The sequence below is a fragment of the Nannospalax galili genome, unplaced genomic scaffold, assembly GCF_000622305.1.
Source record: "Nannospalax galili isolate Female #2095 unplaced genomic scaffold, S.galili_v1.0 scaffold173, whole genome shotgun sequence".
Taxonomy (NCBI): Eukaryota; Metazoa; Chordata; class Mammalia; order Rodentia; family Spalacidae; genus Nannospalax; species Nannospalax galili.
In genome coordinates this window covers 1,020,745-1,034,392 of record NW_008334442.1, presented here as the reverse complement: position 1 = coordinate 1,034,392, position 13,648 = coordinate 1,020,745, and the positions used below count along the sequence as shown (strand labels likewise).

The 13,648-nt window shown below is 37.6% G+C and overlaps 1 protein-coding gene and 1 pseudogene across 7 annotated transcripts in view; one reads left to right on the top strand and one right to left on the bottom strand.

The window, feature by feature from the left end:
- Positions 1 to 13,648, bottom strand: part of Kiaa0825 (KIAA0825 ortholog) — a 485,775-nt gene that overhangs the window by 43,078 nt on the left and 429,049 nt on the right. The window lies entirely within an intron of this gene.
- Positions 9,613 to 13,648, top strand: part of LOC103731036 — a 75,543-nt pseudogene continuing 71,507 nt past the window's right edge.

The following is a 13,648-nucleotide window of genomic DNA, read 5'->3' as shown; positions in this document are numbered from 1 at the left end:
AGGTTTTTTATTTTTTATTTTTTATTTTATGATTGAGTTCCTGTTCATACGTCCAGCCTCACCTTCCACCATCCTTCTTCAGTCCTATCTTTGTAAACCCTTCACATCTTCCTTAGTGAGCTAGATTGCTTGTCAGTTATTCATGCCAGAAAAGAGCTGATACTTTTCTACTACCTAACTTGAGTGTTGTTTCTTCAACTAAGTTTTCTTTGTCCATTCTGTTTCCAGTCTCTTCCTCTACTTCACTTAAGCAAATTATCCCACTTTCCCCACCTAGATCAAAATTTGTAGTCTCATTCCTGAGCTACATAGAGGGAAGATAAGCTAGAAAGTGAATAAATTACCAATGGCCAGTGGTTTAATCAATCATGCCTATGAAATGAAAACTACGTAAAATTCCTACATAACATAATTCTTGCCTATATAAAAACCACCAATGACAGGAAGCTTCTGGTTGGTGAATACATCCATGTACCTACCTATTCTATCAGTCAGACTGTGTTTAGGACCCATCTGGATCTTATGCTATGTACCTCCTTATTTGACTGTTCTTTTGAATCCAATATAATATCCTTTATAGTAAACTGCTAATCATAAGTATATGTTTTTTTTTCCTGAGTTTTGTGAGACATTCTGGAAGATTCTGAAACCTAAGGGGCTGTGGGAACTCCAGGTTTGCAGTCAAGTTTGATAGAAGTGTGGGTAATCTGGGGATCCATTGCTATCTGTGATTGACATCTGAAGTTGGGGGGTTGAGTCTATGTGATGGATCTCTTAGTCTCTAGCATCTGAACTGACTCTTAGTAGTTACTATTAAGAGTTAAATTGAATTGTAGGACTCATAGCTGGTGTCTCTAGAGAACTGGAAAAGAACTTGGTGTCCAAACACAAACGTTCTATTTGGTATCAGAATTTTAATCGTGTACAGAAACATTGCTAGAAATGAATGGGTAGATGAAAGAAAAGTAGGAAGGGAGGAGGAAAGGAAAGAAAGAAGGAATGTATAGGGGTTAGAGGGAAAATCACTGGTCCTTACTTCTTACTCCTGAACTATTTATTGGCTATTGATAGATTCTTAGAGCGGGGAGTCATTGTCTTCAGTTGAGTACCCACTGCACCAGACCACAGAGCTGACCAGTAACCAAACTAGAAGCTACAGTTCCCTTTGTTCATGCGGTACTCAATGCTTTACTTAGAACACAGAAAATTAAGAATAAAAATTTATATAACTGTAACAACCCATTCTGCAAGCATCTTAAACTTGATTCAGTTTTGCTTTCAACTTTAAGCAATAGGATTTAGAACCATAAACTATAGGGTTTTGCCTTTCATTTTTACCATACATTCATTCAGTATTCATTCTACTGGATATTTTCTAAGGGTCAAGCACCAAGGAAGCTAAATTCTTAAAGTATAAAGAAACATAGTCCCTATACTCAAGGAGTTATGTTGCCATTCTTCTAAAAGCATCTTACCCTGAAAATTCAACCTACTTACCATTCCATTTGTGATTTCTGCTCTGCTTTAAGACAAACTGACCACTCACATAAACTTAGGTCTCACATAGTACTACAGGGTTTTGTTTGTTCTTTTTAGACTGAATGAAGTCTCAGGTTGTAAACTTTCCCTCATTAACAAAAATTTATTGTTTTAAATTTTTCTTTATTCATTATTGTTTATTTGTGTATGTGTGTGTATGAGTGCATGTGAATGTGGTATATACACAAGTGTGTGTGTGGGCATTTGCACCTGTGCATGTAGAGGCTAGAAGTGTGTGTCAGGAGAACTCTATAACTCACTGCCTATTCCTTTGAGGCAAGGTCTCTCCTTGAAACTGGGGCATGCATTCTAGGCTATGCTGGATGTTAGCAAGCCTTCTCTCTGCACCTGCTCAGAGCTGGGATTACAGGCATGGGCAGGACATCCTGCTTGTTTCATGGTTGCTGGGATCTGAACTCTTATCCTCATGATTAGCAGTCAGTGTCTTTACCACTAAGTCATCTCTCCAGCCCCAAATATCTTCTCTTTATATATGAAATATTTAAGGAAGTTATAAACAGAGCCTGTACTTTTATGTAAATTAAAGAATAGCAAATTTACCTTTTGTAAAATGTTTATATGCACATACACAGTTTTGAAAAAACTGTTAGAGCTTAAATGTATAAGCCGAAGAAAACACAATCTTTGGTATTTGTTTCAACTTGTCATTTCATTTTATGTTTACGCCTTCAGTACTTTGTTAACGAACAATACATAACTCAGGATGATGTCACTTCCACCAATGAAAAACTAATGACTGGATATATTAACTATCAATGATGTAACAAGCCACCTCCAAACTTAGTGAAGTAAGACAATACAGCTCATTACTCCCAACAGTTCTCTGGGAAGTCCTTGCTGAATTTCACTCATGTGGTTACACCAACTGGTCACTTGTCTGAGCATGCTGTCATCTCTACTTTATGGCCTTTCATAGCAAGCTTCTTCACTGCAAGATGCTTTGGGGGTTGCAAAAGGGAAGTCCCAAATCACAGGTATTTTTCAGGTTTCTACTCTGACCATATTTATTGATGACTACTGACAAAAGAAAGCTACAAGAAAGATCCAGGGACTTCTGCCTTACTGGAAAGTCATTACGATACCAACTTACCACACTGGGTGTCTTCATGGCTTACTAAAAATAGCATCTCATATACTTCTAATACTGAGAATACAGCATAATTAGTGTATAGAATCTTGAGAGAGAGTTATAAAGATTATTAGTAGGCAACTATGAAAAAATACATTTTGTTGAGAGATATATGCACAGGTGTTTGTTCTTTTTTGAATTTTAAGTCATAGATCAAATATTTCTTGTCTGTTTACATCATTTGTTTCTAGACTTGCCTTTAGGTTTTACCTGTAGCTACTGGATCAAATGCTAAGGATACTCATTTACTTAAGTTTTCCTAAAATTCTAAGCCTCTGGAAGGACTGCCCATGTACTCTGGGCTGTGTCAAGCTCTTCATTCACTAAAATAAGCTCACCAATTCATACTATATGAATGCATATTCTGGACAAGCATAGATCTAGAAAAATTATTAGCACTCATTTATTAAGATTTTCAAAAAGTTGGTATTCAAAACTATCTGTTTATGTCAAAGGCAGATAAAAAATCATATTATTTATAATTAGAAAACAAACTCCGGTTCTGTCATTTAAGAAGGTTGCTTCTCATTTCTTGCTATGAATATTTACAGCTACATTTTTCTAGGGATATAGGTTTTTAAATTTATTTATCTGTTTAGTTATATTTTTTTAAATGTGTATGAGCGTCTTGCCTGTATGTAAGTGCACCACCTGCATGCACTGCCCACAGAGACCAGAAGAGGTCATTGGGTCCTCTGGAACTGGAATTACAGATGGTTACTAGGGCCACGTAGGTGCAGGGCCATGTGGATGCTGGGAAACTAGCTCAAGTTCTCTGAAAGTGCAGGCAGTGCTCCTAACTGCTGACCCATCTCACCAGCCCTGGAAACAGGTTTTTAATTTTGGGAAAATTATCTAGAATGATATTGTTATATCTTTAACTTTATGATGTATTGTCACACTGCTTCCCAAAGTGGTTACACCATTTTTTTTTCCATTCCCATCAGTCAGCAAGCACATACTCCCTCCTTCTTTCCTTCCCTTTCTCCTCTCTCTCTGTTCTTCCCTCTTTCCTTTCCTCCCTTATTCTCTCCCTCTCTCTCACCTTTCCTTCCTTTTTTTTCCCTATGTGTGGCACTGAGGACTGAACCTAGGGCTTTGCACATGCTAGTCAAGCACTGTACCACTGAACTATATTCTTAAGCCTTTATCATCTTAGTTTTGAGACACTTTCTTACTAAGTTTCTAGACTTACCTTTAGGTTTTACCTGTAGCTATTGGATCAAATGATGATCTTGAGGGTGCTATGCCCAAGCAAGCCTTGAACCTTCCATTTCTCTGCTTCGGTCTCTTGAGTAGACAGAATTATAGGCATATACCACCATATCTGGTCAATGTCTGGGTTTTGATTAGGGTTGCAAAAGTTTACAAAATATTTGGGAAAAATGATCATCCCCGCCCCCCCCCCTTTTTTTTTGTCTTTTTGAGATAGGGTCTCCCTGTAGCCATAGCTGGCCTGGGACTTGCTATGTAGCCATGTAGACCAGGCTGGCCTAGATCTCATAAACACTCTCTTTCCTTTGCCTTTCTGGTGCTGGGGTAAAAGGCATGTGCCACTATGCCCGGCCCAAGAATTATTACCTTCAAAAAATTGTTCCAAACTCATGTCACTTAAATGGCCCCAGTTCAAAACAGAAAGTCATGATGTGAGAAAAGGACTTGTAGGGAGGAGGGAGCTGATAGAGGTTGGAGGGAGATAGGAGAGGTTTGGGGTTCTAGAGCAGCCAGAATCCATCATAAACATTATGAATTGTCAAAAAACAAATTTCATAAAATTACAATAAAAATTGAAACTCAATCCTGAAAATAGTATAGTCTTATTCCCCAATTACTTCCTTTTTGAAATTTCTCCCTTTTCATTTTTTTGCAATATCTTACAGATTTTAGTGTAGAGGTGATCCACATATTTTGTTATTTTTATTTCTGAACATTTTATGTTATTTTGCATGGAAATTTACAATTTTTGGTATAAATTTGTTTTTTTGCTATGTGTTATGTAGACACAAAGTTTTACTGACCCTGTATCCTGCATTCTGACTAATTTTATTTTATTTCCTAGTTACCTCTGGCTTCCTTTGAGTTTTCTACGTATCTTGTCACTTGCAAACAGAGACAGCTTTACCTCTCTTCACCATTCACATGCATTTTGTGTATCTCAGTCTCACTGTACTGACTGAGATGTCCATTATGGCAGACGTGGTGGGAGATGGCATCCTTGATCTAATTCCAGATCTTTCTGTGTGATGTTAACTACAAGCTCTTCAAAGATTTTCTTAATCAAGTTGAGTATGTTCCATTTCACTCCTATTCTACTGAATTTTGGTCCTGCTATGATTTTGTCAGGTGTTTTTCTATAGCGATAGCTCTGACCAGATGTATTTTCTTCCTATGCTCTTTTGATATGATGAATTGAATTGACTGACTTTCAGGCAAATGTAAATAAGTTGACCTACACTGAACACTGAAGGGTAGAACATAAGAGGATAAAGTATAATAGTGTCACTGAAAGTGGGAAGTTAAAATGCGTGCCATCATATTACTTAATTATGCAGTCTTAGAAAGTCAGAAGAAAAACACCAAAGGCTGGCTATTTGATTTACTATGGACAGAAATGGATATATTTAAAGAGGAAAAACTATATAATGCTCTTCTATCTTCTCTAATTTTGGAATTTTCATGTTTATTGAAAATGTTCACTTCAGTTGTTCTGAGAACACATTTAAAAGATGATAACTCAATATTAAATTCCATTAAAAATTTCAATCATTAACCCAAAATCACATTTCTTTTCTACAAAAACAGATCTTGTCTTCAGGTTAATTTACTTACACAGTTATGTAGGAAGTTGAATTCCTAACTAAAAGTTTTAGCAGTGATTTAGAAGACTTCTTTATAATAAAAACAAAACTATTTTTGTGATTAAATTTAACTGCAGCATTGGGCTATTGCCTGATGCTTTTGATTCCATGAAAGTTCAATGCCAATCTAGAAAGAAAACATTTGGGTGATTAGGGGCAGGACTAAGTACCTGTCCCCACTAAAACTGAACCCAAAATGAAATAATTTATCATGGAAAAAAAAACAGCCCCCATAAAAATACAGTTTCCTGAAAGGTAAATTATAAAAGTATGCATTTACCCAATCATTTGAAACACCATAATTATACAGTCTGCTCATCAAAAGACTTTTAAGACTCATTAAAATCATAAAACAATTCTAATTAAATCCATATTTAAATTAAGTTTCTATAACTAACCTACATGGTACTTTAAATCAAACAAAAAAGTTGTATAAAAGATCCAATTAATTTTAAGTTTTTGTAAGAATTAAAGCCTAATTACTCTATGATTAAGTTTCTCCAAAATGTAATCATCAATGGCTCTATTCAGAAGAATTAGCCTTCTGTACCCCAGATGCCAGTGGAGTGCTGTAGCCTGCCTTTGACACCAGCAAACCTATTCATCTGAAATCAGCATGACTGTGGAAACTTTACCTCCACCCCCACTGGGGTTCCAAGTGGAAAGACCAAACAAAGCAGCGTATTTTATGTAGATAAATGTCTCCTTATCTGCAGAGTTCTCCATCTGATTAAATGGATTCAACTTCATCAGCAAATTAAAAAAAAAAATCTATCATCAGAGCAGGTTCTAGAAGCAGTGGTCATTTCAAAGATTCCCATATAGTTGGGAAAAGATGTAGAAGAAAACAAAACAACAGGAAAAAATACCCAAACCAACCAAATGACCCCCGCCCCAAGATCTGCAGCTTACAGGGAAAGAACTGAGCTTTCTGAGGGAACATAGCTAAAGCATTTCCTTCTAGCCCTATGCAACTTTTCTTTCTTACTTAGCTACTTGAAATGTTTTTCATTTTTATTAGCCCAACTTCCCACGGGAAAGAAAATAAAAAAGCTCTCTGACATCGCTGCCTCTTGTGTGTTCTCTGAAACTAATTAACCCTATGAAGTTATTAGGGCAGCATCATTTTTTCTATGACATCACACAAGGTGAAGGTCACTTCTACAATATTCCGGGCTTCATTCATGTGGTGCATATTCCACAAAATATAATTTATTGTAATTTCCCCAGTGCCCTGATCACCAAGTGATTAGTTATTATGGTACATAAAAAGCTCAGACATATCACACATGATTTATAGCCTCTATTTATGATTATCTAATTTTCTTTTATGCTAAAAAGAAATTTACTATTTATGTTTTATAGATTGTTATTCTGAGGAAATGATTATTTAAAGTATCTGTTCATATGGCATCTGGAGGCTGTGGTATCCAAATGACTGGGATAGAAGGGCAGTTCTTTATCCAGTTAATGAGAACTTTCTCTGAATGACCAGTGTCTGAAGTTAGTGCAGAATGTTGTCTGGTGACAGGTTAATGCAGGCCTGCCCTACCCGCTTTGAACCCCTTAGACATCAGTGAGCAAAAGGTGTTCTTGGGGAATGACACCAAGCATAGGATGCCCCTACTACTAGGATTCTTTCACCTCAGGTGCACTATCCTTAGCTCCAAAATGCACAACTTTGTGAAGTGAAGACTTTCCTGGATGTTTAAATGTGACACCAGCTTTCTCTGCTTTTAGTAGAGTGGTCCTTAGAGCTATTCCCTTAACATTCCCACAGCCAAGTTTCCCTTTCATTCTTCATTACTTTCTACTCATTACTGCATTATCTTCATTTTTATTGTGGTTAAGTTATGCTATATTCTTCTGGATTGACTTGAGGGGTTTACCCCAAAGCTTCGGTCAACACAGTCATCACAGAAAAAGGTAGTCTAACAGAGGATACCTGTGCAGCCTTAAGTAGCTGTGCTGGGTTGTGTAGAGGTGAGGACAGAGAAGAAGCAGTGTTTATGTGCCACCTCCTGGGGAGGCTTCTATTTCCCTCCATGGAGGTAAAGTGGGGCAGCATTCATGATCCCTGGCAAGCAATTAGAATGCCTCCATTGACAGGCCACCAGCTAATAATGATGGCTGTGAATTACTAAGCACTTATTTTATTGATTCCTTTAATCCTCACACTTAGGAAATATTCTTCACAACATATAGCTGAAGAAACTGAGATCCAGAGAGACTAAGTAATTTGTTCAAGGTTACACCGAAAATACATGGCAGATCTGGGATTTGGACTCAGCTCTAATATTCTCTAAACCATTATATTTACTGCTCATTCAATTCTTTGTACAGTGTGTTTTTCTATCACAAGTGATTCGTTACATAGCATTTACAATATGCCAGATACACATCTGAGAGCTTTACATATATTAATTCCACTGTGAGCTCACAACAGCCTAGGAACTATGCAATTTCATTTTTTTATTTATTATTTTTATTTTATGTGTATGAGTGTATTACCTGCATGTATGTAAGTGCACCCATGTCAAGCAATGCCTGAGGACATAAGAGAACATTGGATTCCCCTGGAACTGGAGTTACAGATGGTGCTTAGTCACCATGTGGACCTGAGGAATCAAACTCAAGTCCTTTGCAAGAGCATCTAGTGCTCTTAACTGCTGAACCATCTCTCCACCCACTCTATGTACTTTTATTATTGAATTTTTTTTTCTTTACTAGAAACCTGAGCCACAGAGAGGCTGTAAAGCCTGCAAGGGTTATGAGGCTGGTGAGAAGGTCTAGATCTGGAGCCCAGATGCTGTATCAACTTCTGCTGTCTCTCAGTACTTTGTGCAGCCTCTTAGAGATCTGGGCTGCCTCTGCTGTTCTAAAGGGCACTCAAAGAGGTTGCTTGTCTTGATGAGGCCTAAAGCATTAAAACCCATGCTATTTCGACAAAATGGGATGGGGTGGCATGTGATGTGTATGCAACAAATAGGGAGATATAGAATGGAAGTCAGCTACTCAAACCCACCCAAGAGAAAGGGAAAGCAATAAAGACAAAGCAGATGGCCAGTTCTTCCTCCACGCACCCTACCCCCTAGGCAGAAGTTCAGTTTTTATCTTTGCCAGTGGAGGCGGCAGATGCCTGCACATGGTCTCTCTTCTCTCTGCCCTTCTCAGGCTCTGTGATGAGGGCTAGCCTTCCACTGGTCTCCTGGCTTTTTCTGAATATTCTTTACCTTGATTGAATTTCTTTTGTTTCCTTGTAGTCCTGCAAATATAGTCTTCCACAGGCTTTCTTGTTTCTCCTATTGAGAATTTGGGGGCAGGGTATTGGTGTTATCACTATGAGACTGATGACCCTCTAATCTGTAGCCTCTCAACATGTGAGGCATATTCAGCTATCTTCTTGTTACCTCAAATTCTGGAAATCCAAAATGGATTCCAAGCTAACCTGGGCCATCCTCTCCTTTCCATCAGAGATGTTGTCAGGTCTCAGTGTGATGACCTCTCTCATGGCTCACTCATGCCTTGCCATTTGTTCTTTCAACTAATGAGATTTCATCTTCTCATTCCTCTATTCTAAGTAATTCCTTATTGAATTTTCATATCCAGACAACAGTATCTACTCACTTTTGCCTGTTTTAAATGTATTCCTCTAGGTCTTAAAATAACCTTGGCTGATCACAAATATGTGGGGCATTGGGATAGTTAGTGCCCCTACATCATTTCCCCCAACCCTTATGAAAACTATGGGTTTTCTTATGCTCTCCAGACTAGAGACAAAGATGCTGAGATTAAGATGAAGGGGACCAGAGTGTTGGTTCAGCAGTTAAGTGAGCTTGCTGCTTTTCCAGAGGAATCGAGTCCAGTTCCCAACACCCATTTCAGGTGGCTCCCAATCACCTTTAACTTCAGTTCCAGGGGCTCTGATACCCTTTTCTGACCTTCATGGGCAACTGAACATACATGGCATACACTTACTCCATACACACATACACACACATAAATATAAATAAAAACAAATATTAAAAAAGAGAGAGATCAAAGGACTTAATACCATGGAGCAAAATGACAGAGGTAAAATTTATACTTACTTCTGTCTGACTACAAATCAATAATCTATCCACACCCTGTGTTGACTGGGTCTAATTCCTTTGAGCTAACTTTTGAAATTCCTAAGTTTGATTTCTTTTACTTGTGAAGGAATCTGGGCAATAATCAGAAGCATATGTGTGCCTATTACCTTAAATCCCTTTCCAAACAAGAGAAGGAAGGCATAAATAAATACATGAATGTAGCACTTACATTTTTTATGAACAACCCACCCAATAAATTCTAATACAGATTTTGAAACTATGATTTCATATAAAGAGAGAACACAAAAGATGTTGCCAGCATTTTTTAAATTAATTTTTCCAATTCAAAATGTTTAAGAAACACTAATAAGGTGTTATATGTACATGTAATATTAATCGAATACAGTGAATGTTTAAAAGCACAAGTATTATTTATAGAACCAAGTACAATATTATGGCACCAAGAACAAAGAAATTTTGTTGCTAATCACGATCATAATTCATGTCTCTCTTAAGCTTTTCTTCTTTAATAGGATATGGCTACATTACTCCCTAATGGTCTTACTTGTGGATCAGTGGCTATAATGGTAGCAGATACTCTTGATGCTGAAAGATCTCCCATGTCCTCTAAGCACCCCAATCACCTCTGTGCCCTGCAGCCTGATGAGGTATGGCCAGTATCTGTATCTCTGTGGGACTGTTTTCAGGCCATTGGAATCTTCCCTGCCATGAAATTTCACATCTCTATGAGATAGCCCTTACCTATAATTACAGTTGTTTGAACAAGAATACCCAAGTTCCCTTAGTCCTTGGAAGGAGTAATTCTTAGGTGTGTTTAAATCATTCCTAGACCTTCCCCAAAGAAGAAGCATCCTTTGTCTGTTGTGAGCAACAATCTACCTACAGTTCCCATATAACCATAGGCATTTGCTTTTCATCTCAGCATTGGCTTCAGGGGGATGCCAACTAACTCAACAATCTAACATGACACCAAATTGAAAAATCAATAAATTTTCTTTATAGCTATTTTTCTGATGATCTGCCCTCTTCATTTCTGCTTTATTTTCTGCTACGGAAGCATTTTGTTTTTTAATTTTTTATTTATTATTAGTTTGCATGCGTCTGTGCATGTTTGTGTATATACATATGATATATGTGAGTATAGGAATGTGCCCATGTCACAGCACATATGTAGAGGTCAGAGTACAACTTCAGGAGTTGGTTTTCTCCTTCTACTGTGGGTTCCAGGGATGGAACTCAGGTTGTCAGGCTTACATGTCAAGCACTTTCACTTGCGTCACCCATTTCACCAGCTGTACTACTGAAATTTTTGATGTCATTACCATTCTATACTTATGGGACCAGGAAAAAGGAAATAGGAAATATTTGAGAACGGAAGTTAACAATCCAAAGAAATCAGAATCAATACTACAACTCCTGACTGTAGGCCTGCAAACGGCATGAAGTTATATCTGATGTTCTCCTATTTGTGCTTACTTTGCTACAAGAAAGCAAAACAAAGTAAACAACCCCATGGAGGAGGGGAAAAAATTCTAGTTCAGTATAAATATATTTTTAATTGAATTTTTGTGCATTTTAGACTGGGGAAAATGGGGGTACTTTAACTAGGGAGGGAAGGGAGAGGGTTACATGGGGGAGAGAGAAGAGAGATAATATTTAGGTGGGGTGAAAAATCAGAGGGAAATATATTAGTTCAAAAGTGTACTGAAAAATACACACACTATATATATATAAATAGATATGTAAATATATGTATATATAGGTACATGTGTATAAACGATGGTTATATAACAAGAAGTACAATGCCAGCTGTATAAATATTATTATTTAGTCTTATGTCTTATCCATTGGTCCCCTCTTACATAAATTCCTCTCCTCCTGGGTTTGTTCTTTCCTACTCTCTCACTTAGAAAACACAAGTCCACTGTTCCATAAATCTGCTATTTCTCTACAAATATAGAATTTGAACATATCTATCATAGCCTTAAGTGAGTGATTTCTTTAAACTTTTAGAGAAAGTTCTTTCTTATTAGACTAGAATAGCAAAAGCACAAAAATATTTTGTGGGCATTTAAAACATAAAAAATGAAGTGGTTTTGGTTGAAGTGGAGGGAGCAGGTGCTGGAGGCTCTCAGGGTAACTCACAGAATCTTTGGCTACTATAAGGACAGGAAGCAGCAGCCCTCTTGGAAGATGTCTGTCTTTAATGACACAAAGTACACCCTCGGTGCCCATAGCCTTTTGCTTAACCTTGTCAGGAGAGGGTAAGCATCTACCCAGGTGTATAACACTTGAAAAGCATGGTTTGTTACATTTTCTTCCACTTAAATAAAAATGTAAGAATTATAGAAATGAAGGGGAAGAAAAAAGAACACAAGGGTAGTACATGGAGGATAGGACATGCTGGCCTGCTATGAAGCAAATGTACACAGGAAGAGGCAGGATGCATCTAGGGTGCTGTGTTCCACTTAAATACACATTACTGTGTTTAAAAGATCAACTATGCCAGCAGTGTGGCTGAGATGTGACTTCTGCCAATGTCAGGGACCTGGCTTGTGGAGAGGAATAAATAGGTTTTGAAGATCTATTAAGCTTTCTGCTTCTCACTGTACCAGGCAACAGGTAAAAGCAGATGCTAAGTGCTAAGCAAAGAAGTGTGAGTTCCCAAATGTATGTGCAAATATTGCTAGAGTCTGTAGCACTTTGTATATCCCTCTGGAGTCAGAGAAAGAGCCTTAACACTATCCATGAAGCTGTGATTTCACTGTTGCAAATGGCGTTGTAGTTCTTGTGTGTGAACATGGTAGCAGTTAACTACTGGCACATGCTGCAGTTGACTTGACCTGCCACCAAAGGCCCTGGATATGGTAACTCAGGACTGGATGGTCTATTGCTCTTAGTTCCTCTGTTTCAGAGCCTTTTGTTGTAAAATGCAAGTCTTCATTTCAGAGCACCATGTGGGCACTGGATAATTGTTCATAGAATAAACTTTGTCTTATTGTTTGGTTTTCTTAGAACTGTCTCCATTATGTCTTCAGGTGAACAAAGTCCCTAATACTTTTTCAACATTTAGAGAGAGAGAGAGAGAGTGTGTGTGTGTGTGTGTGTGTGTGTGTGTGTGTGTGTGTGTGTGGTGTTGTGTGCATGAACACATGCATGTGCCACAATGCACATGTGAAGGTCAAAGGGGTCAAATTTAGATTGTCAAGCTTGGTGACAGGCACTTTTACTGGTTAAGCCATCATGCTGGCCCTGTGAGGTCCTAATTTTAATGACGGCATCCATGTACACAGAGAGAGAGACATGCAAGTTCATTATTCCTAATGGAACTACAGAACTGAGTGAAATAAGGCATTACCTGCCGTTTTCATGATCAACACTTGCAATATACTGCGTAAGTGCTTCAGTTTACAGAAATAGCTAGACCTTCCTGAACCCTCCCAGTGATTAATTAGAAAGCCTGTCTTACAGATTTTTCTCTCAGGTGTAGTAACCTTGTAGCCCTTACCATTAAGAACTAATAAATAAATGCTTGGTTAAGCATAAAAAGGATGATAGGCAGTGAAAGAGTGATGATCTTGGTTTTTATGCAATACGCTCACTCTGTCATTTTACCTTGGAGGACAAAATAATACACAAAACTAAAAGTTGCAAAAGCAATTATAGTGAGCAATTTGTTATTAGCCATTTAGAAAGTGTTTTCGGTCCTCACTGTGAATGATCAGCTATGTGATTATATCATGATTAATTTTTAGAAGCAAAATTTATGTTTTCAGAAATTCACTTCCAATCTGTAATTAAAGTAAAAACATATCCTAGCTAAAGATGTGGAGCAAGGGAATAATAAGGTCTTTAAATTTATAAGAAAAAGAAGTAAATTAGATCACAAAGTACAAACAGAAGGCTTCCCAGTTAGCAGATATTTGAAGATTTAATTTGCACACATAGCATAAAAATTACCATTATATTACATATAGCTCATCCCCTCATATATTTCATAACTACTG